This window comes from Anomaloglossus baeobatrachus, chromosome 1, assembly GCF_048569485.1.
Source record: "Anomaloglossus baeobatrachus isolate aAnoBae1 chromosome 1, aAnoBae1.hap1, whole genome shotgun sequence".
Lineage (NCBI taxonomy): Eukaryota > Metazoa > Chordata > Amphibia > Anura > Aromobatidae > Anomaloglossus > Anomaloglossus baeobatrachus.
The window spans coordinates 895114807-895140900 of NC_134353.1; the positions used below are offsets into that span (position 1 = coordinate 895114807).

Sequence of the window (26094 nt, forward strand, 5' to 3'; positions counted from 1 at the left end):
CTTTCAGGGTCACATAGTCAATGGCGTCCTCGGTACAGAGGTCCAGGTACGCTTTTTGGGGTTCCCCCGTCAGATAGGGCGACAATACCTCAGCCCACTGGGGGGTCGGCAGCTTTTCCCGCTCGGCCACCCGCTCAAACACCGCCAGGAACGCTTCCACATCATCCCCCGGGGTCATCTTTTGCAACGCTTGTCTCACCGCTTTCCGGACGCTGCCGTCGTCACCCGGTCCCGGGGTTGTTGCTGCCGGTCCGGCACGGATCGACTTGGCCAGGAGAACCATCTGTTCTTGATGTCTTTGTTCCTGCAATTGCAAGGCTTGCTGCTGACGTGCATTGGCCTGAACCAGCTGTTCTTGGTGCCTTTTGTCCTGCACTTGCAAGGATTGCTGTTGACGTTCCAACGCCCGGAGCAGGTGTGCATTGGTCTGTTGCTGCTGTGCATTGGCCTCTTGTAGCTGTGCATTAGCCTGTTGTTGCTGTGCATTAGCCTGAGCCAGCTGCTGTAGTATGTCCTCCATGGCGTCGCCGGGTTTGGGCTGTAGTATAGCCGCTCGAATCCAGGACATGTGCTACTGGGTCACCAGGAATGGATGCTACACCTCACCGGCTGGCATGCCCGCATTCTCCACCATATGTGAGGTAGCACGGTCGGCTGCGCAGCAGAAGACACGGGATCCAGGCATTAAGGTTCACAGCACACGGTTTAATGTCCAAACAAAAGTCCACAACAATATACATGTGCCTCTCCAGCAGAGAGCTCAGGGAGTTCTGTTCACTCCCTCACACCCGGCACACCTGCCCTTGTTCCTGTTTCCATTTAACCCTTCCTTCAGCCTGTAGGGAAACAGCATTAACCCTAGAGTGGATTTACTTTCCATCATGGAGTGAGCACAACCAGGGCGAGACATACCGGCCGTCATAGATAACCCCGGTCACAGTCTCACAATACATATACATATATATATTATATACATATATATATTATATATATATATATATATATATATATATATATATATATATATATATATATATATATATATATATATATATATATATATTATATATATATATATATACAGATGAGTACCCTCCACTAGAAGTCATCGGTAGGTGATCAATATTTAGAATTTCTGCACTGTATATGCGTAACAGAAAAAAAAAACATTAGTGTAGACGAGAAAATCCGATTCATCCATAATCAAAGCATAATCCCCCAAACCCCAAGACATTTCAGTATCTTATTTGAGTACAATGGATTCCGTCCCTGTTACACGCCGACACCGAAGCACAAATGGCACATACATTACACAAAAAGCGAAAACAGACTGCAAAGAAAAAGAGTTAATTTTCATAGGCAACTCGTGATATCAGCATAAATCCAAAGCTCCCCGAAGCGGGATTGTCAGCGTAGATTATAGGTAAATAAATCACCAAAAATCCCAGTGATTCCAGGACTCAAACACCAAAAACACTGACCCATATTTATTAATAGGGGAATTTTCAAAGTTCCTTTCTTCTTTTAGCCCAACATTAACTACATTTTTTTGATGATGCACAAAAAAACCCAAAATGTTCCAGCATCAACTTCTTTTTTTTTTTTTTTTTTTTTTTTTAAAAGGGAACCTGTCACTAAAATTTTCGCAATTAAACTAAAAGAATCCCCTTCTGCAGCTCCTGGGCTGCATTCTAGAAAGGTTCCTCTTGCTAATGGCCCCCCTTTGAGATTTTAATAAACACTTTATAAAATCTTACCTTTTGGTATGCTAATAAGCTTTGCTGGCCACGGGGGCGGGCTGTATTGCGTCCGTTATTCCCTCTCCTACCGCTGTTCGCCGTCCCCCAGTGTTGGATGACATAGATGAGACCGCCGCCCACATCTTCCACAGTGATCCTGAAGTCTCGCGCATGCCCAGTGGCACTATCGCGGGACTGAGCACTGTTCAAAACGCGAGCGCCGGTGATCTTATTGCGCAGGCGCGAGATTATGGGCGGCTACTTGGATGACGTTGTCATCACCAGCGGCATCCAAGTAGCCGCCCATAATCTTGCGCATGCGCAATAACATCACCGGCGCTCGCGATCTGAAAACAGTGCTGTCCAGCATGCGCGAGATTATGGGCGGCTACTTGGATGACGCTGGTGATGACAATGTCATCCAAGTAGCCGCCCATAATCTCATGCCTGCGCAATAAGATCACCGGCGCTCGCGATTTGAACAGTGCTCAGTCCCGCGATAGTGCCATTGGGCATGCGCGAGACTTCAGGAGCACTGTGGATCATGAGGGCGGCGGCCTCATCTATGTCAATCAACACTGGGGGACGGCGAACAGCGTCAGGAGAGGGAATAACGGACGTAATACAGCCCGCCCCCGTGGCCAGCAAAGCTCATTAGCATACCAAAAGGTAAGATTTTAAAAAGTGTTTATTTAGATCTGAAAGGGGGCCAGTAGCAAGAGGAACCTTTCTAGAATGCAGCCCAGGAGCTGCAGAAGGGGATTCTTTTAGTTTAATAGCGAAGTGACAGGTTCCCTTTAACAGACCCTTCTTATCATTGAATTTGACCAGTGATTTTCCAATCTGTTCAATGCCCATGGGAAAAAAACACCTGATTTCTGTGACTCCCCTACCAATTAATTTTGTATATTAAAAAAAAAAAAAAAATATGTTCTAAAATTGTAGATTTTTTCCACCAAATTTTTCGTGGTAAAAAAGGGGAAAAGTATCACTGAGGGTCAAAGTAATGCTATAATAACCCCTTAGTGCTCATTATTTTTTTTTTTTTTTAGAATTTAATTATCAATATTTAAAAATCTTTATACACTTATACATTTATTTAACTCCTTCCCGATGTGTGACGTACAAACTGGATTATACAGCAAGCAACGGCTTCTAACAGCAACCAGATATAGCTGTGATCATTGCTGTCTATTTGTCACACTAGATATGGGGAAATACCAAGCGAACTGTGGAAAGGGAGGGAAGGGAAGAGGGAAACCCTGTGTCTAGGGATGGGGAAGATGGTGACCCCTGATATAACCTTCCGCTGACCTAGATAGGTTCCACACCTATGCGCCAAGCAGGACACCTGACCTTTGCTGACCCGGTACTGGGCACTAGGTTAGGAACGGATGGGATGAGCGCTTAATCAACCCCACTAAGCTCTGAAGAAGTCACAGGAAGCACAAACCGGGGGAAGTGAAAGAACAACTTATCTCCAGGAAGATGTCTTATTTACTCCAAAACACACGTTTTTTCACTGACGTGTTAAAGATGCATTTGGCCCTCCATATGCCATGATTTTGGCACATGTGTCTTCTCCATGTAATATCCGTAATAGCACACGGAGATCAGGCACTTCTATACTCACCTGTCCCAGACGCTGCTTTCCGTGGTGGTGATATCTCCGGCTGCCCTGTCCCTGGTACTGCTGTTCCCCTGCTGCTGTTACTTCCGGGTCCTCGGTGCAGTGAATATTCATGAGCATAATTAGCCAACCTGGAAGCAGGAGACAGCAGCAGATGGAGACATTATCACTGGAGACAGGTGAGTATAAAAATCATTTTATTTCACAGGCATATGTTTTCTCAGGTACGTGTCCCACAGATCACATTATGTGACATCAGTGATGCCACAGAAAAACTGACATGTCTCCGTGCGGAACACATGGACAGGCATGTACGCCGCACGGAAACACGGTCAGGGAGACATCAGTGATGTGTGCGCAGACCCATTGATTTTAATAGGTCTGCGTATGTCCATGATTCCAGTACGTGTAAACATAGCAACATACGTACCAGAATCACTGATCTGTGAAGAAGGCCTTAAAGACTGCCTTTCATCAAATTACAACTGGTCAGAATGTTGTAAATGGTGCTGCAGAGGAGAATAAAATGTTTGTCTACGTTGCCTGAGATCTTAAGATATTAGGAATCAAAATATTTGGCACTTAAACAGTTAACTATTTTAAAATTACAAGTGGGCGTTACCAGAGAGATTTCACTGGGGGCGTGTATTTCTTCCTCTTTCTGATGTTGACCAATCATAAGCAGACAGCAACACACTGAGAAAAGAAGAACACGCCCCCCACAATAGCATTGGCAAACAGTTTGCCCCACACTGCAGAGGATTGACAGGTGCTGGAGCACAGCAGACCTGAGTGTGCTTAACTGATGGTTTTGAGCTTTTATCTCTGGCATTCAAAGTCGAGGGAGGAAAAGTACTGCAGAGTTGAGTCTCATTACAGACACTTAATGATGATGTCAAGCCAGGCCGGCTAATCAAGAGGAGTGAGTGTTCTGAGAAGTGGGAAGCAGTTTGGGGGGGCCACGGAATACTGATCTGTGTCAAGATCCTGTGATCCTTGGAGAATCAGTCATGTAGCCTCTTCTCTGAATGCTGATGTGGCACCCCTGAGACTTTAGTCGCCACAGAGGTACTGCACCTCAGCCAGAGGTGTGGTATTCCATCCTGGATATGGAAGAGGTCATCACCGGTTCACACAAAACACATCCCTCTCACTCAGCAACATCTCATCAGACATGGCAAGGGCATGTAAAACCCGAAGCCAGGCCGGGGAGTGGAGTCTTAAGAGTGGGTACACAGTAGTGGAGTGTGGAGAGAGTTGGAAGGAGGAAAGACCTGTGGTCTGGAGCTGGCGCAGCTCGACCAAGGCGCAAGACAGAAGGGGTCCTAGAGACCACGGGAAGTGCAAAATCCTCCTGAGGCCTTGTTCTACATACAATTTTCGGGTGGAAGGACTTGTCCGCAAATCGAGGACTGGTCCCTAGGCTAGAGGAGAAGAACATACGTACTCCGCTAGTAAAACCAGAGGCTGAGGTGACTGCAAGCATCGAAGCCACATCCGCACACAAATTTGCTGGAAGGTGACCCCAAAAGGACCAAGGGATAGAGCTTCACGCCACCCAAAAGGGTCCGTGGGCACCGGATCAGGGCTCTGTGTGTGAGGGCGCAAAGCATGAGGGAGAAGTGTCGCGAGCGGAGGAGGGGACGCTGCGCTCTCCCACTGCTCGGGTCCGGCTGCCGCTGCTGCTGCGGCCGCTGCTGCTCGGTGGCTCGAGCGATGGGCCGGATCCCGGGGACTCGAGCGGCGCTCCTCGCCCGTGAGTGAAAAGGGGAATGGTTTGGGTTTTGGGGATATTGTCCGTGACGCCACCCACGGTTGTGGTGATTGTGTGGACACAACCGCTGCTCTGGACGGGGATCCCGGGAGCGGTGACAGGGAGCAGCTTTGTTGTTATTCCTCCCCTCCGTGGGTAGGGGGTTGGTTGTCCCGGGACCCGGTGATGGGGTAGGGGTGGATGGCAGGCCGGGTGCGGGGCCTGGTGAGGTGCAGGGTCGCCGGGGCAGCGCTGTGCCGCACGGCACGGTGGTACCCACTCAGCCTGAGACGTTGACACAGTTCTCGGTAAAACACACGGCTGGAAAGACGGTTCCCACGGACGGCTACTGTTGCTTTTCCCCGGTAGTTAACGGTGACTGTCTCTTTCCCTGCACCTAGTACTTCTGTTGGTTGCGATGGGTTCCCACCAGTAACCCGCTCCCCGACTTGGATATGGGCCGGAGGAGCCCCTCTTTGCCCGCAGGCGCTGGCCCTGAGAAACTGGTGCCTTGGCGGTGGCGGTGTCTCTCTCATACGGTTGCCTTCAATCGGGACTTAGTGGTTTGGAAACCCGGAGGTCCCCTTCACTGACGGATTTGGCAAATTCACGGCGACTCCAAGCCTTGCCGGGATCCGAAAGGCCCCTGCCAATGGTGCTGGCTTCTCCTTGTGTACCGGTCCGGTACCGCCGGGCCACCACCCGTCCACGGTCCTTACGGCAACTCTGATAGGCCACTCCTGCAGACGGTCACCGCCGTCTGCTAACCTTGCTGTCTCTGTCCGGGGCACACACCCGGACCAACTTCAGGCTCTGTTCCTGTCACTTTTTTTTCCTCACACTTGCTCCTTCACCACTCACTGACTGACTCTTAGGCTATGTGCGCACAGTGCGTTTTTCGCGGCGTTTTTGCGCATTTTTCGGGTGCGTTTTTGGCCTCAAAACTGCAGGACTTTGCTTCCCCAGCAAAGTCTATGAGTTTTCATTTTTGCTGTCCGCACACATCTGTTTTTTTTTCAGCTGCGTTTTTGTGGTGCCACAAAAACGCAGCATGTCAATTATTCCCGCGTTTTTCACTGCGCTTTTCATCCATTGAGTGCAATGGGATGTTGAAAGACGCAATGAGAAACGCAAATAGCTGCATTTTGGTGCGTTTTGGTGCGTTTCTAAGACCAAAAACGCAGCTATAAACGCAGGAGGTGGGTAGTAAAGTGACGTGTACAGGAAGAGGATTCCTTCTGTCAGTAAATACAGAAGCGTGAATCCTCCCGGTACCGTCACCGTCGCTTCCACCTCCCGTCCTGTGCATGTATGCTGGCGTGCGGCGCCATGTCTGGGCGGGAGGTGGAAGCGGCTGCGAAAACAAAAGTTAACAGTAGAAAAAAAAAAAAAAGTTATACTCACCTGTCTGCAGGGTCCCGGTGCCATGCCCGCTCCCAGATCCCCTCACGGTATCGCCACCCCCGCTCCGGCTGTGTGCAGACGGCCGGGAAAGCTCCAATGGATGCAGGACCTGGCGATGGATCACCTGATGCAGTCACCTGACGCATCAGGTGATCGTAAGTATCGCGGTGACGCGGGCGCCCGGCCGGTATCAGCGGATGCGTCAGGAGACTTCATCCCTGATTACCGGCAGCTGCTGCAGCGATCGGACAGGATCAGACTCCCGCCCCATCGCTCCAGGAGCTGCCGGTAATCAGCACATAAGTGAGTATTTTTTTTTGCACTGATGCATCAGCTGATTGTATAATCGGCTTTTATGCAATCAGCTGATGTGTGATGTGATTCAGGCACTTGATCCTGACACATCATCTGATCGCTTTGCCTTCCAGCAAACCGATCAGATGATATTGGATCCGGATTGGACGGCGCGGGACCCTTGACCCAGGATTACTGCAGAGGGGGGGTTCTTTATTTCAATAAAGATGGAGTCACTAATTGTGTTGTGTTTTATTTCTAATAAAAATATTTTTCTGTGTGTTGTGTTTTTTTTTAATCTTTACTAGAAATTCATGGTGGCCATGTCTAATATTGGCGTGACACCATGAATTTCGGGCTTAGGGCCAGCTATACAGCTAGCCCTAACCCCATTATTACCCGGCGAGCCACCCGGCATCAGGGCAGCTGGAAGAGTTGGATACAGCGCCAGAAGATGGCGCTTCTATGAAAGCGCCATTTTCTGGGGTGGCTGCGGGACTGCAATTCACAGCGGGGGTGCCCAGAAAGCATGGGCACCCTGCACTGTGGATTCCAATCCCCAGCTGCCTAGTTGTACCCGGCTGGACTCAAAAATTGGGCGAAGCTCACGTCATTTTTTTTTTAAATTATTTCATGAAATTCATGAAATAATTTAAAAAAAAAAGGGCTTCTCTATATTTTTGGTTCCCAGCCGGGTACAAATAGGCAGCTGGGGGTTGGGGGCAGCCCGTACCTGCCTGCTGTACCCGGCTAGCATACAAAAATATGGCAAAGCCAAACGTCATTTTTTTTGTTTGGGGGGGCAAAGAAATCCTGCATACAGTCCTGGAAGGAGGATACTGAGCCTTGTAGTTCGACAGCTGCTGTCTGCTCTCCTGCATACACTATTGGATGGAGGATGCTGAGCCTTGTAGTTCTGCAGCTGCTGTCTGCTCTCCTGCATACACTATTGGATTGAGTATGCTGAGCCTTGTAGTTCTGCAGCTGTCTGCTCTTCTGCATACACTAGTGGAGAATGAAGAACACATTGAAGAAGGAAATGACATCAGACCTTTTTTTTTTGTTCACTGATAAAAAACGCATAAGGACGCAGTGAGCAAAAACGCAGCAAAACGCAGCAAAAAAACGCACCAAACGCGTGCGTTTTTTGCTGCGTTTTTTCGACGCAGGTGCGTTTTTGTGCGTTTTTAGCGGCCAAAAACGCACAAAAACGCAGCGTCAAAAAAACGCAGTGTGCGCACATAGCCTTACTCTGACTGACCCTTACTGCCTGTGTTTTCCCTCCTCCAGGACTGTGAACTCCTTGGTGGGTGGATACCAACCGCCTGGCTCCACCCCCTGGTGTGGACATCAGCCCCTGGGGAGGGCAACAAGGGTTTCTGGTCTAGCTTTGATGTGCCTAACCGGGGTGTAGGGTGTGGTGATGTCATTACCTGTGACCCCTGGCTTGTCCAGGGCGTCACAGAAGCAAGCGCAGGAAGGCGACCAGGGAAGGTACACATAAGAAAGGTGCACCGGACTCAACCTCCGAACTACCCGGGATCGGCTGGAGCCCATCACAGTGAAGCCCCAGCACTCCAAAGGTGGTCACTGATGTCGTGTTACCTTGGAACCTGCTACAGAGTAAAAGCCTTAAGACTGCATCCCTGTGTCGCTCCGATATTCGCCTGCGCTTCTAGCCCTGCAACCCCCGCCATTGCCTACTACTCCCTCCATCTGCCCTGAGGCCCAGCTCTACCTGTGGGGAGCTATACCATCTAAGCTGCATCACCATCTGCCCCAGAGGTCCCCATCCCGCAGCGGTGGCACCTACGTAACTTGCCGCATCCCACAGTTGGCATCACGAACAAACTGTCATCATCCCCTTCCTATTTCCTAAATGACACCGCCGGGGTCACAGAACCGGGCCTCGCCACCGCCGCGCCCCAGGTGCTGAACCGCGGCCCGGTAACGAGTCACCCCAGGCCCAGGTGCCGGCGTGTCACTGATACCGACGGCTGTAATGGCCTCATTGCCTCAATCTGTATCACAATGAGACGCGTCTTCTGCTGGAAGTGTAGAGAACTATGAACTTTGCTTTATATAATATTTACTACTTTTAATCCTTTATTTGCTTCGAGGTCCGAAGAATCCTTTTTGGCAAAGTATTGGGTTTAGCCTATAAAACCAGAGCTGATAGCAAGTCTGGAGCTTCGTATAATCCATTTATTCCTCCCTACAGCCTCACTGGGTCCTGTCACAGCGGCTTCCAGAGTTATGATTCAGAATCACTGACAAAAGTCAAGCCATGCATCTAAAGCAGCTGCTTTGTGCCGGACGATACCGGCCTGCGGCTCCGCTGCCTCCTCTGCGCAATTCACCAGGGAAATCCTCACAAAACGTTTACAGGAAACCAAAATTGATGTTCATACCAGGGTTCGTGGTTACCGGCAGCGCTGTAGGATTTGGGTCAGAGGCAGAGGCGCAAGCAGACAGTAGCTCACCACTGATCATGTGTGTGAGATGTCAGAATCTGAACGCAAGTCAAGACCTCAAAACAGCTTCTGGGACATTTTGCTGAGCAGACTGAACACATTCAAGCACATCGCACACTGCAGAGCTGATGCTAATTTTAGTGTGTTAGTATGCTTATTACAGACAGTTCTGTCACTTGCTAATTATCTCTGAATCAACACTTTAAGAAGCCTCAGGGATGACAAATAAATACTGTGTAATAATCGGATGGACGATGGGTGAAGCTTTTCTTGTTTATGAAAATTCATAAGAGCCCAGGCCGCTCTGTATAACATAAAAAATACCGCTATTATACTCACCTGTGGGGCGGACGGGTCCGATAGGCGTATCTGGTCTTGGATCCAGCGCCTCTTATCTTCCTTCCATTGCCATTCTCCTTCTCAGCTCCATGTGGATGACGCATCCTACATCATCCACAAAGGCCAATATTGCACTCCTGCGCACCCCACTGTTCTATGCCCTGCTGAGGGCACAGCAAAGTACTGTAATGCGCATGCGCGTGTAAAGGTGCATACGCACTACAATACTTTGATCTGCCCTCAGCAGGGGAGAGTGAAGTGCACATGTGCAGGAGCGCAATGGAAGACACTGTGTGGATGATGATTAACCCCGTGCGTTCCAATTTACCAATCAATTTTGCCCCTATCTACATAATGGGGAAAAAGTGAAACGAAAAGTGTATCCGCACCGTCGCATTTACAATCACGAAAATTTGCACAGACACCTCATGTGACCCAGGGAACATCGTAGACTATGTTTTGAGAGGAAAATGTAACCCCGCATTTTACAGTTACGCTCCAAAAAATATGCCTCCATTAAAGTAAATGGAGCTTGGAACTACAGGTTATTAGTAGGAGCTGTGATTGGTTGCTATAGGAACAAAAGACATTCATAGTATAAGAAGCTTATATGTGAGGTAATAAGATGTCAGTGGGGAGACGGATAGAGAGAGACAGATGGGCAAAGAGACAGACCGGGCAAAAAAGGCAGACCGGGCAAAGAGACAGACCGGGAAAAGAGACAGACCGGGAAAAGAGACAGACCGGGAAAAGAGACAGACCGGGAAAAGAGACAGACCGGGAAAAGAGACAGACCGGGAAAAGAGACAGACCGGGAAAAGAGACAGACCGGGAAAAGAGACAGACCGGGAAAAGAGACAGACCGGGGAAAGAGACAGACCGGGGAAAGAGACAGACCGGGGAAAGAGACAGACCGGGGAAAGAGACAGACCGGGGAAAGAGACAGACGGGGAATGAGACAGACAGACATGCAGACAGGGACAGAGACAGGCAAGGAGGAGACAGCCAGAGAGACAGACAAAGATAGATGGGGAAAGACACAGACCTTGATAGAGAAAGACGGGGAAAGAGTCAGAGAAATAGAGACAGACAAGGAAAGAGACAGACAGGAAAAGACACAGAGCAAGAGACGGGGAGACAGACGGGGAAAGAGACAGACGGGGAAAGAAACAGAGAGTTACAGACAGACAGAGAAAGGCAGACCTGGAAAGAGGCAGACCTGGAAAGAGGCAGACCTGGAAAGAGGCAGACCTGGAAAGAGGCAGACCTGGAAAGAGACAGACCTGGAAAGAGACAGACGGAGCACATTACTTGGCCAATTTAGTTAAATCTGTGTGGAATATCTGGGGTGTTGAAATATATGTTGTGAAATGCTTCTATTAGCTTAGTTTTTGCCTTTTAATAATTACATTTCTATCTATTTGTTTTGTGGTTTTTGTGTGCAGAATAAATTTTTGTTAATACGTTCTATTTTGTTAACAGCGGTTATTAAACCGGGCGAAGCCGGGTAGTACAGTTAGTATATTATAAGTACTGTATATAAGGGCTTACTGGTGGTGACCGCCGCTCATAAGGGAAAAACCTGGTGGAAGGTTCCCTTTAATCTGATCTTAGTAAGGCTCAGTCCACACTGGAGTCAGAGACTCTTCTTCTGGGAGAAATATGGATCCCTCTGACTTACAGTAAGTCCATCCTATTTCATTGTCGTGCGATAGATCGTCGGGGTCACGGTTTTTGTGACGCACATCCGGCATCGCTGGTGATGCCGGCCTGTGTGACACCTCCTAGCGACGCAGTATCGCTCACAAATCGTGAGTCGTGTACTGCTCGCTAGGTTCCATAATATCGTTTAATTTAGTTGTTCATCGTTTCCGTGGTAGCACACGCCGCTCCGTGTGACACCCCGGGAACGATGAACAGCAGCTCACCTGCGTCACGCGGCCGCCGCCGGCTATGTGAAGGAAGGAGGTGGGTGGGATGTTTACGTCCCGCTCATCTCCGCCCCTCCGCTTCCATTGGCCGGCGGCCGTGTGACGTCGCTGTGACGCCGAACGTCCCTCCTACTCCAGGAAGTGGACGTTCGCCGCCCACAGCGAGGTCGCACGAGAGGTAAGTACGTGTGACGGGGGTTACCGACTTTGTGCGACACGGGCAGCGATTTGCCCGTGACGCAAAAAGGACGGGGGCGGGTACGATCGATTGTGAAATTGCACAATCGGTCGTACCGTGTAAAGCAGCCTTTACAGGGACTCTGTCACCGAGTTTTTGCAACTAATCTGAGAGCAGCATAATATAGGGGCAGAGCTTCTCATTCCTGCTGCCTTGTTGTCCCACATATTCGTGAGCTCTGTATAACCTCGCCTCCACCACTGATTGGCAGACTGTACACAAAAATCTGCCAATCGGTGGTGTTGGCAGGGTTATACAGAGCTCAGCATTCAGGGAACTGGTAGATCTGCAGCAGCTACTGTGACTTTATCAAAACTACATTAGGCAGCCCAAGTAAGTGAGACATCACTGGAATCAGGGTCCCTGCCCCTACATTTTGCTGCTCTCAGATTATATAGCTAAAATCTGGTGAAAGAGTCCCTTTAAGTCTAAATAGTAGACTCACATTTTAACACTAGAATCTCTTTTTCCACATACATTGTAGTAGTAGAGCTGGAATAGAACAGAATAAATTGGATTTCATGGCAGATACCTTTGGTGGATTTTTAGATGTACATGTATGTATTTCTGGCTCAAATGCATATAAATTAAATTATATGAGTAATCCCCACATGATATTGCTGGAACACTAGAAATAATAAAAGGGCTCATCCAATCTTCTATAAGTAAGGATGATTTGTTGTATGACGAAAAGTGCAACTTTCAAATCCTTTCAAGCTTCTAAGATCTCTGCTTGCTCTAAGTGAACTGAAATATTCATTGTTCTTATCCACTAGCTAAAAATACAACCTAAATCGCATCCAATCTACACACTCAGTAAAATAGAAAACTCTTCAAAATTGTGTCTTTGAAATCTAAATCCATTGACACCTTGTTATCTTTTATCTGTTGCTGCACTTACTTGTATGCAAATCAGTCATTAAGTGCTCTGGACAAGATGGAGCACTCTACAATCCTCCTCCTCTTGAGATAGTTCTACCACCCAGCCCCAGCCTCTTTAGAGTGATTAATAGCTCACTGTGAGACATTTGGCACAAAGCAAGGAAATCAGAAAGAGAATTATCAAAGAAACTAAAGAGGCTATGCTGGGAAACAAGTAGAGGCAAAGGTGGTTAAGTGCTTCATCATCACACCCAGAGCACTTAATGCCTTGTTGGCATATGTATGAACATGCCAAATTCTCCAGAATGCAGCAACAGATATAAGATTGAAAAGGTGTCAATGGATATGCATTATATGTGGTTGAAGGGGTTGATCTTACCAACAAATTCAAACAGAACTTATTAAATATTTTTTTATTTGAAATGAGACAAAAGTAAAAAGTCTTTTTTAAATGGGAGGCATATGGAGGTACTGGAGGGTTAAATAAAGAGACTATGGGGACCATATGGCTATAATATAATATAAAACTATGTACATTATATGACCCCCTAACTATTTTTTTGAAGACCCTGAAAACAAAAGGGGCAGAGAGGAAATGGTTGAACCCAAATATACAGTTAATATGTGATGCTAGTCACTACTTACAGATAGTACAGACGGAAGGGTAGTCAGACAAGCCGGGGTCAGGAAACAGGAGGACACAACAGGACACAGGGACAACAGGACACAGGGAGTAAGCAGAAATGCAGTCAAGTCACAGGCCGAGGGTCAGAATTCCAGGAGAGAGTACGTATTAGATTCAGGGAGCAGACAGAGATGTGGTCAGGTAACAGTCAGAGGTCAGAAGTCAGGAGGTAACGACAAGAACAGGGAACAGGCAGAGACGTGGTTAGGTAATGGTTCGAGGTCAGAAGCCAGGAGGTAATGACAAGAACAAGGAGCAGGCAGAGAGGAGTCCAACAATGGTCCAGGGTCAAGAAACTTAGACCAGAACAGACACAAACACAAGCCAAGAGCACAACTGCAGAACCAGAGAGTACGACTGGCGAGGTTCTAGGAGAGCATGCTCAGTAATGAAACAAAGCAATCACCAGTAAGGTGGAACACCTGAGTAATCAGCACATCCCAGAACCTGCATGGAATCCTGTGCTGTCAAACAACCTGTCAGCTAGTGCTCAAAGAAACACAGCAGAGCATCTGCAAATGCAAAATGCTCTGCACAAAGGAAACATGTTACTGCCAGCTCTATAGTTCAGGAAGGCGCAGCAGAGCATCCTCTGTGTGCAAGATGCTCTGCACAGAGCAATAATGTCACTGCAAGATCCGTAATTCAGGAGGGCGCAGCAGAGCATCACCTATGTGCAAGATGCTCTGCACAGAGGAATCGTGCCATAATACATAAATATAGTAACACAAATGAAAACAACAAAAAACCCTGTTCCAGGTTTTATGGTTATTTTGGCATTTACACAGCCCTCTAATGAAAAACATATATCATTTTCACATCGGCTGCTGCCTAATACAACCAATAGGAGGCAAATCAGAAGTCTCAAAGCGCTAATCATGTCCTCATCACAAGCCTCCTGGGAGAAAAGTGTGACATGACGATGGCACCAAGATCATGATTGTAGTGGAGGTCGAGGGATCCCGGCCTCAGTGTGATTAGAGCCAAGAGCTCTTGACATATGACATGAATACACTGAGCTGTGTCCGGCGGCTAGAAGGCATTAATGTCTCAGACTATGCAGTGGGTTGTCAAAACGCATCTTGTACCAGACAAACTGGTCGGGTTTAGTCATCTACTTACACTTGACACAGCTTCTATTATATGTAGAAGAATAAAGATAGATAAAACAATAGATTCCTTCAAAATAAGACCAAATGAATTATCATTTGCCACATTGTGGTCTATAAAGGGAGGACTCATCTCTCTTTCTGCGAATCGTCAATTGTCATGGCGGCGTCAGTATCAGTGGGGACTACAGATTCTAGCATTCTGCCTGCTAACTTCTCTAATGTCTATAATCAGAGAAGGGAGACTCGGGTGTCGACCCACAGACTTGTAGTTCATAGGCAGACTAGCAGGAGTTAATCCTTGTTGGTCTGCTTGTTAATCTCCTTAGATCACATGCTGTGGAGGAACCAGTCACATTCACTACCCTCCTATATATGCTACCTGGCCAATTCCATTTATGCCAGCTATAGCTAGTCTATACTGGTCTGCAGAGGCTGTTCGATCCAGACTTACTGGTGGTTACAGTACTTTATTGCTGTGAACGGTTATTGTTATGGTCAGGAGACCGCAAACGATCTTGCAAAATTACCACATAAAAGATTGATCACAAGAGTTTTTGGAAACTTAGGTGACTGCAATCCACTGACCACAAAAACTCAACTAGAAGTAGCGGTGGAGCGTTCCTAACAAACCTAGACGCCTCGTCACTGCCGGAGAACTAACCTCAAAGATGGATTGAGGAATCCTGACTTGCCTCAGAGCAGCCCCAAAGGAAAGTCAAAGCCCCAACATATAATGACTGTGATGTAAGAAAAAACAATACACAGATAATAGATATAAAAATAAGCAAAGTGAGGCCCTGCTAGCAAGATACAAAAGTATAGGATAGATTGCTGGTTGAAGCCAGTTAAAACCCTGAATAATACCAACACCTGATAACCAAAAATTCTCTTAAAGAGCACACTATCTTTCCTCCCACTATATCAGGAACTCTTGTGCAAATACATTTCAATAGAAAATGCAAATATAATAGAAAAGATCAGGACTACAAAAACACATGAGATACAAAAATACAAAACGCCTCTTCAAATAGGGAGTAAAAACTCCCTTTATTGCTGGGAATAAATCGCCCTCCAAAAATAGAGTAGGAAGAGCACTTATTCACTTGCAAGAAACAAAAGGGAATATTCTCAAACACTGATTTAGAAAAAGACATAGATTAAGCAGAAACGCCCTCCAGTGCAAATTCAGCCTTTAACCAAGCCCAAACTAAGAGAACAAAATACTTATCAAGTATAGCTGCAGACTCAGGATGACATGGGAACAAAACCGAAGCCAAGGAATGAAAAAACACTGTAGATCTCATTCCTGAAGAATCCAAAAAGGAGCAAAAAAAAAAAAAAAGAGGCAAAACAAACCTGAAGAGAAAGGCAAAAGCCTAAAGGCTGGAGGACAACATTTAGGACATCTTCACATGAAGTAGAAACAATTATCACCGGCAAAGGTTAGACAGATACTGCCTTCCTATATCCCCCCAGGCTCGACTCCATAGGCTTCCTGAAACAGCAATCATCTCTAACACCTGTCTGAGTGACAGATGCAGAATCAGACTCACTACCAGCACTAGCCACCAGAGGGAGTCCAGAAACGCTCCCGGGAACAGCACCATCTCTGATGATATTCACAACAGGACATCTATTACTGACGTGTCCGCACTCATCTCTACTAAGGATATCTCCTATAACTGACGTGTCCGTACTCATCTCTACTAAGGATATATCCTATAACTGACGTGTCCGCACTCATCTTTACTAAGGATATCTCCTATTACCGACGTGTGCAAACTTACCTCTACTAAGGATATTGTACCCCCCTGGGACTCGGCCGGCTGCTGAGCCGCTCGGATCCGTGCTCGTCGGTGGGTGGCTCGAGCTCCTCACAGACCCGGGGGTCACGTCGCTCTGCAAGGGGGTTGGCGCTACACATAGGGACTTCGGTGGGGAGGTCCACGGCCGGAGCCGCGGTTGTTTCTAGGGGATTTGAGTTTGTGACGCCACCCACGTGTTGTGGTGAATGGATGGACACCACCGCTGCCGTTGACTAGGCTCCCGGGGATGGTGTTTTGCAGCTTGGTGTTGATCCCTCCATGGGTAGGGGGATGATGGTCCCGGGGGGCCCGAGGGAGGTGCTGAGGCGGGGGAATGGATGATGCTGGCGTGTCGGTGTGGTGCGGTGCGCGGCCCGAAGGCACTGTTGTACTCTTTATTACAACCACGCTGGAGTCTCTGGTAAACCAAACGGGATGGTGAACGGTGCCCGCAGCCGGCTGCAGCTTTCCCCTTATCAGGTTGGTGGTTTCCGCCTTTCTCCTGCACCTTACTTATGTAGAAAACGTCGACTCCTATGCCTAAGCAACGGTAGTCCGCTCCCCGGCTTGCTGGGTGCCGCGAGAGCCCTCTTTGCCCGCAGACGCTGGCCCCTCGGGTCTCTATGCCTGGGCGGTGGCGTTACCCTAATGGTTGGGCTGTTGTCTTCAGTCGGGTCTTAGGTGTGATAGGTCCTTAAGTCCAGTCCTCAATCAGTTGATTTGACTCAGCCCGGTTGTTTCTGGGCCTCGTACTGGGTCTGAGTACCCCTCCTCGTGCTCCGGTTTCCAATCGGTTCACCGGTTCGGTACCGGCAGGCCACCACCCGTCCCCGGTCCCTACGGTTCCACCGGCTGTAATCCCAGCTCCTGCAGGCGGCAACAACAGTCTGCCACCTTTCCAGAGGTGACTGGGCTCCAACCCAGACACCTGGTGTAGACTATGGCAGACCTAGGCACAGGACTGCCCTTGAACTTCACTCCACTCCACTCCACTTCACTGTCAAGACTAGACTAGACTAGACTGCTCCCCACGGGGAACTGCACTCTTTTTACCGCCTCCGGGCCTGTGAACTCCTTGGTGGGCGGAGCCAACCGCCTGGCTCTGCCCCCCTGGTGTGAACATCAAACCCGGCGGGTGATGACAAGGTTTTGTAGTTTGGCTGCTGTCACCTTACTAGGGGAAGGGGGGAAGATGTGTATGGGCCTACCTGTGACAACCTGGCTAGTCCAGGGCGTCACAATATCTCCTATTACCGACGTGTCCGCACTCATCTCTACTAAGGATATCTTCTATTACCGATGTGTCCGCACTCATCTCTACTCAGGATATCTTCTATTACCAACGTGTCCGCACTCATCTCTACTCAGGATATCTTCTATTACCGACGTGTCCGCACTCATCTCTACTCAGGATATCTTCTATTACCGACATGTCCGCACTCATCTCTACTCAGGATATCTTCTATTACCGACGTGTCCGCACTCATCTCTACTCAGGATATCTTCTATTATCGACGTGTCCGCACACATCTCTACTCAGGATATCTTCTATTACCGACGTGTCCGCACTCATCTCTACTCAGGATATCTTCTATTACCGACGTGTCCGCACTCATCTCTACTCAGGATATCTTCTATTACCGACGTGTCCGCACTCATCTCTACTCAGGATATCTTCTATTACCGACGTGTCCGCACTCATCTCTACTCAGGATATCTTCTATTACCGACGTGTCCGCACTCATCTCTACTCAGGATATCTTCTATTACCGACGTGTCCGCACTCATCTCTACTCAGGATATCTTCTATTACCGACGTGTCCGCACTCATCTCTACTCAGGATATCTTCTATTACCGACGTGTCCGCACACATCTCTACTCAGGATATCTTCTATTACCGACTTGTCCGCACACATCTCTACTCAGGATATCTTCTATTACCGACGTGTCCGCACTCATTTCTACTCAGGATATCTTCTATTACCGACGTGTCCGCACTCATCTCTACTCAGGACATCTTCTATTACCGACGTGTCCGCACTCATCTCTACTCAGGATATCTTCTATTACCGACGTGTCCACACTCATCTCTACTCAGGATATCTTCTATTACCGACGTGTCCGCACTCATCTCTACTCAGGATATCTTCTATTACCGACGTGTCCGCACTCATCTCTACTCAGGATATCTTCTATTACCGACGTGTCCACACTCATCTCTACTCAGGATATCTTCTATTACCGACGTGTCCACACTCATCTCTACTCAGGATATCTTCTATTACCGACGTGTCCGCACTCATCTCTACTCAGGATATCTTCTATTACCGACGTGTCCGCACTCATCTCTACTCAGGATATCTTCTATTACCGACGTGTCCGCACTCATCTCTACTCAGGATATCTTCTATTACCGACGTGTCCGCACACATCTCTACTCAGGATATCTTCTATTACCGACGTGTCCGCACTCATCTCTACTCAGGATATCTTCTATTACCGACGTGTCCGCACTCATCTCTACTCAGGATATCTTCTATTACCGACGTGTCCGCACTTATCTCTACTCAGGATATCTCATATAGAAGACAAATGTTATTGACTTTCTGCAGTTTCATCATGAAGCTAGCCATAAGGGATAAAATATTCAGTCCTAGGCATAGTACCATGTATTGGGAGTTCCCGAAGGCACCAATGGCCTGATACATGTAGTTCTATAGATCGAAGGATGAGGCCCTCACGAAAACATGACTCATATGCAGATTATAATTGGCCGGATTGGTAAAGGTAATATTCAGGGAGTGGACATATTCACAATGCTTAGAATGGCAGTAGCGGTGAAATTCCAAGGTGCTGGCAGGACCCTCCGGGGGCACCACTTGTGGTGGTGGCTGCTCTTCAATTTTCAACATCGGGGAGCATGACGGTAATAAGTTAATGCAGGAAAGTGAGTACAAGCCCAAATAGGATATGTACATTGTCCGCAGGTGTCAGCCAGGTCCTACTTACTAAGTCTGGCTCTCCCTCTTGATAAAGAAAGATCTTAACCTCCCCTCCCCGATGCTTCTAAAGTAGTAAACAGATTTGTACCTTAAGATGCCGCACGTTTACCTTCAGACGCAGAGCAGCTTTAATGCATCTATTCAGGTTAACGCCGACCACAATGCTGGTTAGAAAAATCCCATTAAGACCATTTCACAATGACTGCGGTCTTCTAAATGCACAATGAACGTTGGCCCTCACCCAACGGCGCAGATGACCAAACATCAGGGATGTAACGTGGGGTCTGCTCCGAAAACACGGGAGAGAAGACAGCACTGATGAAGCAGAGCTGTGGTCATCATTGGGGCACAACTTATTAAAGGGGTTGGCCTAAATGCACGTCTTTTGAGCTAAAAAAATCATTTTTGCAAATGGGTTTTATTAAAATTTTTACCTTTTCTTGCTTTTACAGGTTCATTTTTTTCTGCATTTTCCACTTTGATGTAGACTGTAGTCAAACAAATGCCAAAAAGAACACATAAATGAGTCACAGACTCTCCTGTCAGAACCAGCTCACTGACAGATTCTCAGTTGACTCATTCTACAGAGAGCAATTGGAAAATCAGCACCGAGGCTAAAGATGACAAATGGTGAAGAATGCAGTTGCAAAAATGATTTTTAGCCCCCAAATACATGCAGTAAGGTTAAAAAAAAAAACAATATTTCCAAAGGTGGCCAACCTCTAGGACACCTAAATGTACATAGAGTTTTCACCATGTGCTATATATGGTTTTACATAGGACTGCATGTATTATCTATACTATTATTGGTGTTACATAGGACTGCATGTATTATCTAAACTATCACTGGTGTTAAATAGGACTGTATGTAATATCCAAGCTATCTATGGTGTTACATAGGACTGCATGTATTATCTAAACTATCACTGATGTTACACAGGACTGCATGTAATATCTAAGCTATCTATGGTGTTACATAGGACTGCATGTATTATCTAAACTACTAAACTATCACTGATGTTACATAGGACTGCATGTATTATTTAAACTACTAAACTATCACTGGTGTTACATAGGACTGCATATAGTATCTAAACTATCACTGGTGTTACATAGGACTGTATGTAATATCTAAGCTATCTATGGTGTTACATAGGACTGCATGTATTATCTAAACTACTAAACTATCACTGATGATACATAGGACTGCATGTATTATCTATACTATTATTGGTGTTACATAGGACTGCATGTATTATCTAAACTATCACTGGTGTTAAATAGGACTGTATGTAATATCCAAGCTATCTATGGTGTTACATAGGACTGCATGTATTATCTAAACTATCACTGATGTTACAAAGGATTGCATGTATTAGCTATACTATTACTGGTGTTACACAGGACTGCATGTAATATCTAAGCTCTCTATGGTGTTACATAGGACTGCATGTATTATCTAAACTACTAAACTATCACTGATGTTACATAGGACTGCATATAGTATCTAAACTATCACTGGTGTTACATAGGACTGTATGTAATATCTAAACTACTAAACTATCACTGATGATACATAGGACTGCATGTATTATCTATACTATCACTGGTGTTACATAGGACTGCATGTGTTATCTAAACTATTACTGGTGTTACATAGGACTGCATATAATATCTAAGCTATCTATGGCATTACATAGGACTGCATGAAATATCTATTACATCACCAGGTGGTAAATGACACATTCAGCTCTGCTACATCAGAACATTTAATGTGACCCCTATCACCTTCAGGTTGCAACTAGGACAGAATTATAACATAAGCTTAGGTGCCCCTTCAAAGCGGACATATCTCACAATGTGTCCCCTTATTGGAGCCCTTAATTTGGGGGTACATTTTCAAATTTTCTGCATTTTTAACTTTCATGTGGTCTAAAATATGCCAATAGGAGCTAAAAAAAAAGAACACATAAATGAGACAAACTCTCCTGCCAAACAATAGAACCAGCTCACTGATAGATTCTCAGTTAACTCCTTCTACAGCCAACAATCGGAAAATCAGCAGAGACTACAGATGACAAATGTAGTTGCAAAAATGATTTTTAGCCCCCAAATATATTGGAAGCGCCCACCAAAAGGGGACAATCAAAAATGACATCATATCAATTAAAAGAAATGAGTCAAATAAGTAATGAAGGACGCTCAGTCCAAAAGATTAAAATCTGGAACAAAGGACCCCCGCGCCCCCTTTTTTAACCCCGTAGGGTGTCATATAAAATGAGATTTTCTGGACAACCCCTCCAATAAGTCCGATATTCAGGCTGGATTATTGCCTCCAGCCGCCCCTGTGATTTATGTCCACCAACACAACATGTTACAGGAGCGATGTCCCCACAGATAAAGGCGCCGTCGTCAATAATTCATGGAATATTTGCCGCTTCTTCGTCATCCCGAGAGATTCACAATTCTCCGACCTCCCTACATTAATTCTGCCTCCACGTTCCTAAAATCTGGAAACACAGAGGGGGACAGAGCCGAAATCGTCATCGAATGTTCTGCGTTCACTATCATTTCAGATAACGTCACTACTACAGCGCAGAGGGGCTCTGGTATTAAAAAACAAACTCCGCTCTGCTGCATCTTCGGCGTCACACATTACAGAGGTCGTCCTTTAGGAACATTTTTTTTTTTACCTAAATTCATATATTTGGGGTTAAAAATCATTTTTGCAATAGGGTTCCATTAGAAATGTTGCACCATTCGGCTTTTATAGGCTCTTTTGGGTTTTTTTTCCTCCTGCAAATTCAACTTTGATCATAAATCAGCTGAAAGGACAAATAAAAGAGTTATAAACTCTTTCATAGGAATTTCAAAGGAAGCTCGCTGACAGATCCTCAGTTGACTCATTCTGCAGCCAGACATTGGCAGTTTAGCACACAGGCTATAGATGGGAAATGGTGTATAATTTTTAATGACACCAAATTGCAAAAAATACCAAAACTATGCATTAAAATAAAAAAAAACTGCCTTTAATGTGTTTACTCCCATCCCAAGAAGCGGTGTCTCAAGACATAAGACACAAGACTGAGGCAGGTCCTGAGAAATGTCTTTTTCATCATTAATATACCAGGTTTTTGGGTTTTTTTTCTGGACAATTTAAGCAAAATTCACCATTTTTTTGGGACAAATTTTTGAAATCTTAAGGAATCCCAGGGATTATAAATGACAGATCTATAAGATCGCAGATCTGGACACATTAAAATTACAAAAAAAAAACAAAATTTTTTTAAGGATGCTGGAAAAAATAGTTGTCTATTTTTTTGGGGGAGGATTATCCAGGGATTAATGCAGATTGGGAACAAAGATTATCTTCACCATGAATAATTGGCCATTCAAGTGTAGCTTCTCTCTGACTTTTATCACTAAGATGTACACAAATTATATCTTCATTGATATGTTTAAGGTCAGTGTAGGACGCCGGCCCCACCTCACCCCAAAGTCATCCCTGCATGGGCAACCTCTAGAGACCACACCAAACTATGGTGGTGACTCGTCCCTCCACCTGCAGTATAAGATACACCACATATGGCATTATTTATAGGGTGAAGGATGCAGAGAGGAAATATCAAGGAACACAATACTTGTACCCAGATCTGTACAATGACCAAGACTTGCACCAGGATCTGCACTAGGACCAAGACCTGCACCAGGACCGAAACCTACACCAGGACCAAGACCTGCACCCAAACCTGCACCAGGATCAAGACGTACACCAGGACCAAGACCTGAACGAGGACCAAGACCTGAACCAGGACCTGCAGCAAGATCAAGACCTGCACCAGGACCAAGATCTGAATCAGGACAAAGACCTGAATCAGGACCAAGACCTGAACCAGGATCAAGACCTGAACCAGGATCAAGACCTGAACCAGGATCAAGACCTGAACCAGGATCAAAAACAGAACCAGGATCAAGACCTGAACCAGGATCAAAACCTGAACCAGGATCAAGACCTATACTCAGACCTGCACCAGGACTAGGATCTGCAACAGAACCCAGACCTGCTTTAAGACCAGCTCCAGGACCAAGACCTATACCAGGAGCAGGATCTGGACCAGGATCAGTATATGCACCAGGACCAGTACTAAGACCAGCATCAAGACCAAGACATGCACCAGAAAAAGGGTATGCACCAGGAACAGGACATGCCTCAAGACCAGCACACCAAGACCAAGACCTGCACCAGAATCAAGACCAAGAGCTGCATCAGTACCAAGACCTGCACCAGGACCTGCACCAAGACCAGGATCTGCACCACAACAAGGATCTGCACCAGGACCTTCCCCAAGATCAGCACCAGGACTAAGACCTGCAACAGTAGCAAGATCTGCACCAGGACCTGCACCAAGACAAGGACCAGCACCATGATCCAGCACCTGGACCTGTACCATGATCCAACACCAGGAACAGCACCAGAACCTGCACTATGATCCAGCACCAGGAATAGCACCTGGACCTGCACTATGATTCAGCACCAGGAACAGCACTATGATCCAGCACCAGGAATAGCACCTGGACCTGCACTATGATTCAGCACCAGGAACAGCACCTGGACCTGCACTATGATTCAGCACCAGGAACAGCACCTGGACCTGCACTATGATCCAGGAACAGCACCAGGACCTGCACCATGATCCAGCACCATGATCTGCACGAGGACCTGCATCATGACCTGCACTAGGACATCAACCAAGACCAGGACCTGCAGCATGATTCAGGACCAGGTCCAGCACTAGGATCAGGACCTCCACCAAGACCAGAACCTGAACCATGATCCACCACCAGATCCAGCACTAGGATCAGGACCTGCACCATGATCTAGGACCTGCACTAGGATCTGCGCCAGGACCAGGACCTGCACCATGATCCAAGACCAGCACTAGGACCTGCACCATGATCCAAGACCAGCACTAGGACCTGCACCATGATCCAGCAACAGGACCAGCACTAGGACCTGCACCAGGCACATAACCTCCATGGAGTCCTCATTAGATGAAGGGAAGCCTTAGCACACGCACACATGGCTCATTCTGCAGCTGGATGACACAAGTTGTGCGGATCAGGGGGGTCGCAGCACTCACCCTTGTTGAGTTCAGAGGGACCTGCAGCTCTTACTTCATCCAGCTCGCCTTTCTCAATGCCATTGGCTTGTCCTTCCAAGACTGCGAGCCCTTGTGTCCTGCCAGGCTCCTCTCTACTCCATCCTCCTGCCTGTGTGGTCCTGCAGGATGTGGTGGTGGCAGTGGGCACTGGGAGGGGAGGGGGGAGATGCTGCTGCTGTCTGTCCACCACTGATACATGCAGGAGCTGATCCACCCTGTGCTCTGCCCTCTGGGGCTGCTCTGCTACCAGCTGCTGCCTTAATGCATTGCACAACCCTGTGCTTCTTTAACCCTCTAAAGATCAGATGGCTTGAAAAATCACTTGGAGAAACCAGTGACTCTGGATCATGGTATGAAGGGTTAAACTGGTTGACGTTAGATGGAAAGTACCAATAAGATCCCCCCACTCTCACCCCACCTCTTCCAGTCATTGTCAGGGCTCCTCCTATTCCTTGTCTCTTGTCTCTCTACGTCAGATGCTCTGTTGGGGGCTTTAGACCCCAGAAATTCATCCTCTAACCAGGTCAAATGCTTCTACACATAAGAATGGTGGCTGCATGTATGCACAGTAATGAAGGGTGCTGGCTGTATGTATGCACAGTAATGGAGGGGGCTGGCTGCATGTATACACATTAATGAAGGGTGCTGGCTGCATGTATGCACAGTAATGGAGGGTGCTGGCTGCATGTATACACATTAATGAAGGGTGCTGGCTGCATGTATGCACAGTAATGGCTAGCTGCATGTATGCTTAGTAATGAAGGGTGCTGGCTGCATGTATGCTTAGTAATGAAGGGTGCTGGCTGCATGTATGCTTAGTAATGAAGGGTGCTGGCTGCATGTATGCTTAGTAATGAAGGGTGCTGGCTGTATGTATGCACAGTAATGAAGGGGGCTGGCTGTATGTATGCACAGTAATAAAGGGGCTGGCTGTATGTATGCACAGTAATGAAGGGGGCTGGCTGTATGTATGCACAGTAATGAAGGGGGCTGGCTGTATATATGCACAGTAATGAAGGGGGCTGGCTGTATGTATGCACAGTAATGAAGGGGGCTGGCTGTATGTATGCACAGTAATGAAGGGGGCTGGCTGTATGTATGCACAGTAATGAAGGGGGCTGGCTGTATATATGCACAGTAATGAAGGGGGCTGGCTGTATGTATGCACAGTAATGAAGGGGACTGGCTGCATGTCTGTTTAGTAATGGAGGGTTCTGGCTGCATTTATTCACAGTAATGGAGGGTGCTGGTTGCATGTATACACAATAATGGAGGGTGCTGGCTGCATGTACACCAATACCCCATATGTGGTGGAAATCTACTGTTTGAGCGCACGGCAGAGTTCGGAAGGTAAGGAGCACCATTTGACTTCTGGAGTGCAAACTTGGCTGAAATGGTTAGTGGATGCTATGTCGCATTTGCAGAGCCCCTGATGTGCCTAAACAGTAAGGCTATGTGTCCATGGTAGAATGTACCTGCGGATTTTTCTGCCTGAAAATCTGCGACTTTCGCGGCAAATCCGCACCCGAGGATTTGCCGCGGATTTTGATGCGGATTTTTTTTTTTTTCCCCATTCAAAACCAAAAATCCGCACCAAATCTGCACCAAACAATTGACATGCTGCAGATTTTTCCGGATCAAAA

The 26094-nt window shown here is 47.0% G+C and overlaps 1 protein-coding gene across 3 annotated transcripts in view; it reads right to left on the reverse strand.

The window, feature by feature from the left end:
- Window positions 1-26094, reverse strand: part of PHF24 (PHD finger protein 24) — a 261283-nt gene that overhangs the window by 216013 nt on the left and 19176 nt on the right. The window contains exons 1-2 of one of the 3 annotated variants that reach the window (XM_075326807.1): window positions 24431-24804; window positions 3373-3500 (exon numbers count right to left, since the gene is read on the reverse strand). The exons of 1 other annotated variant lie outside the window; for it this stretch is intronic. The gene's annotated coding sequence lies outside the window, so the exon portion shown is untranslated. Of the gene's footprint in view, window positions 1-3372; window positions 3501-24430; window positions 24805-26094 lie in introns of those variants that run through there. One more of the 3 variants, XM_075326799.1, reaches the window with a different exon arrangement.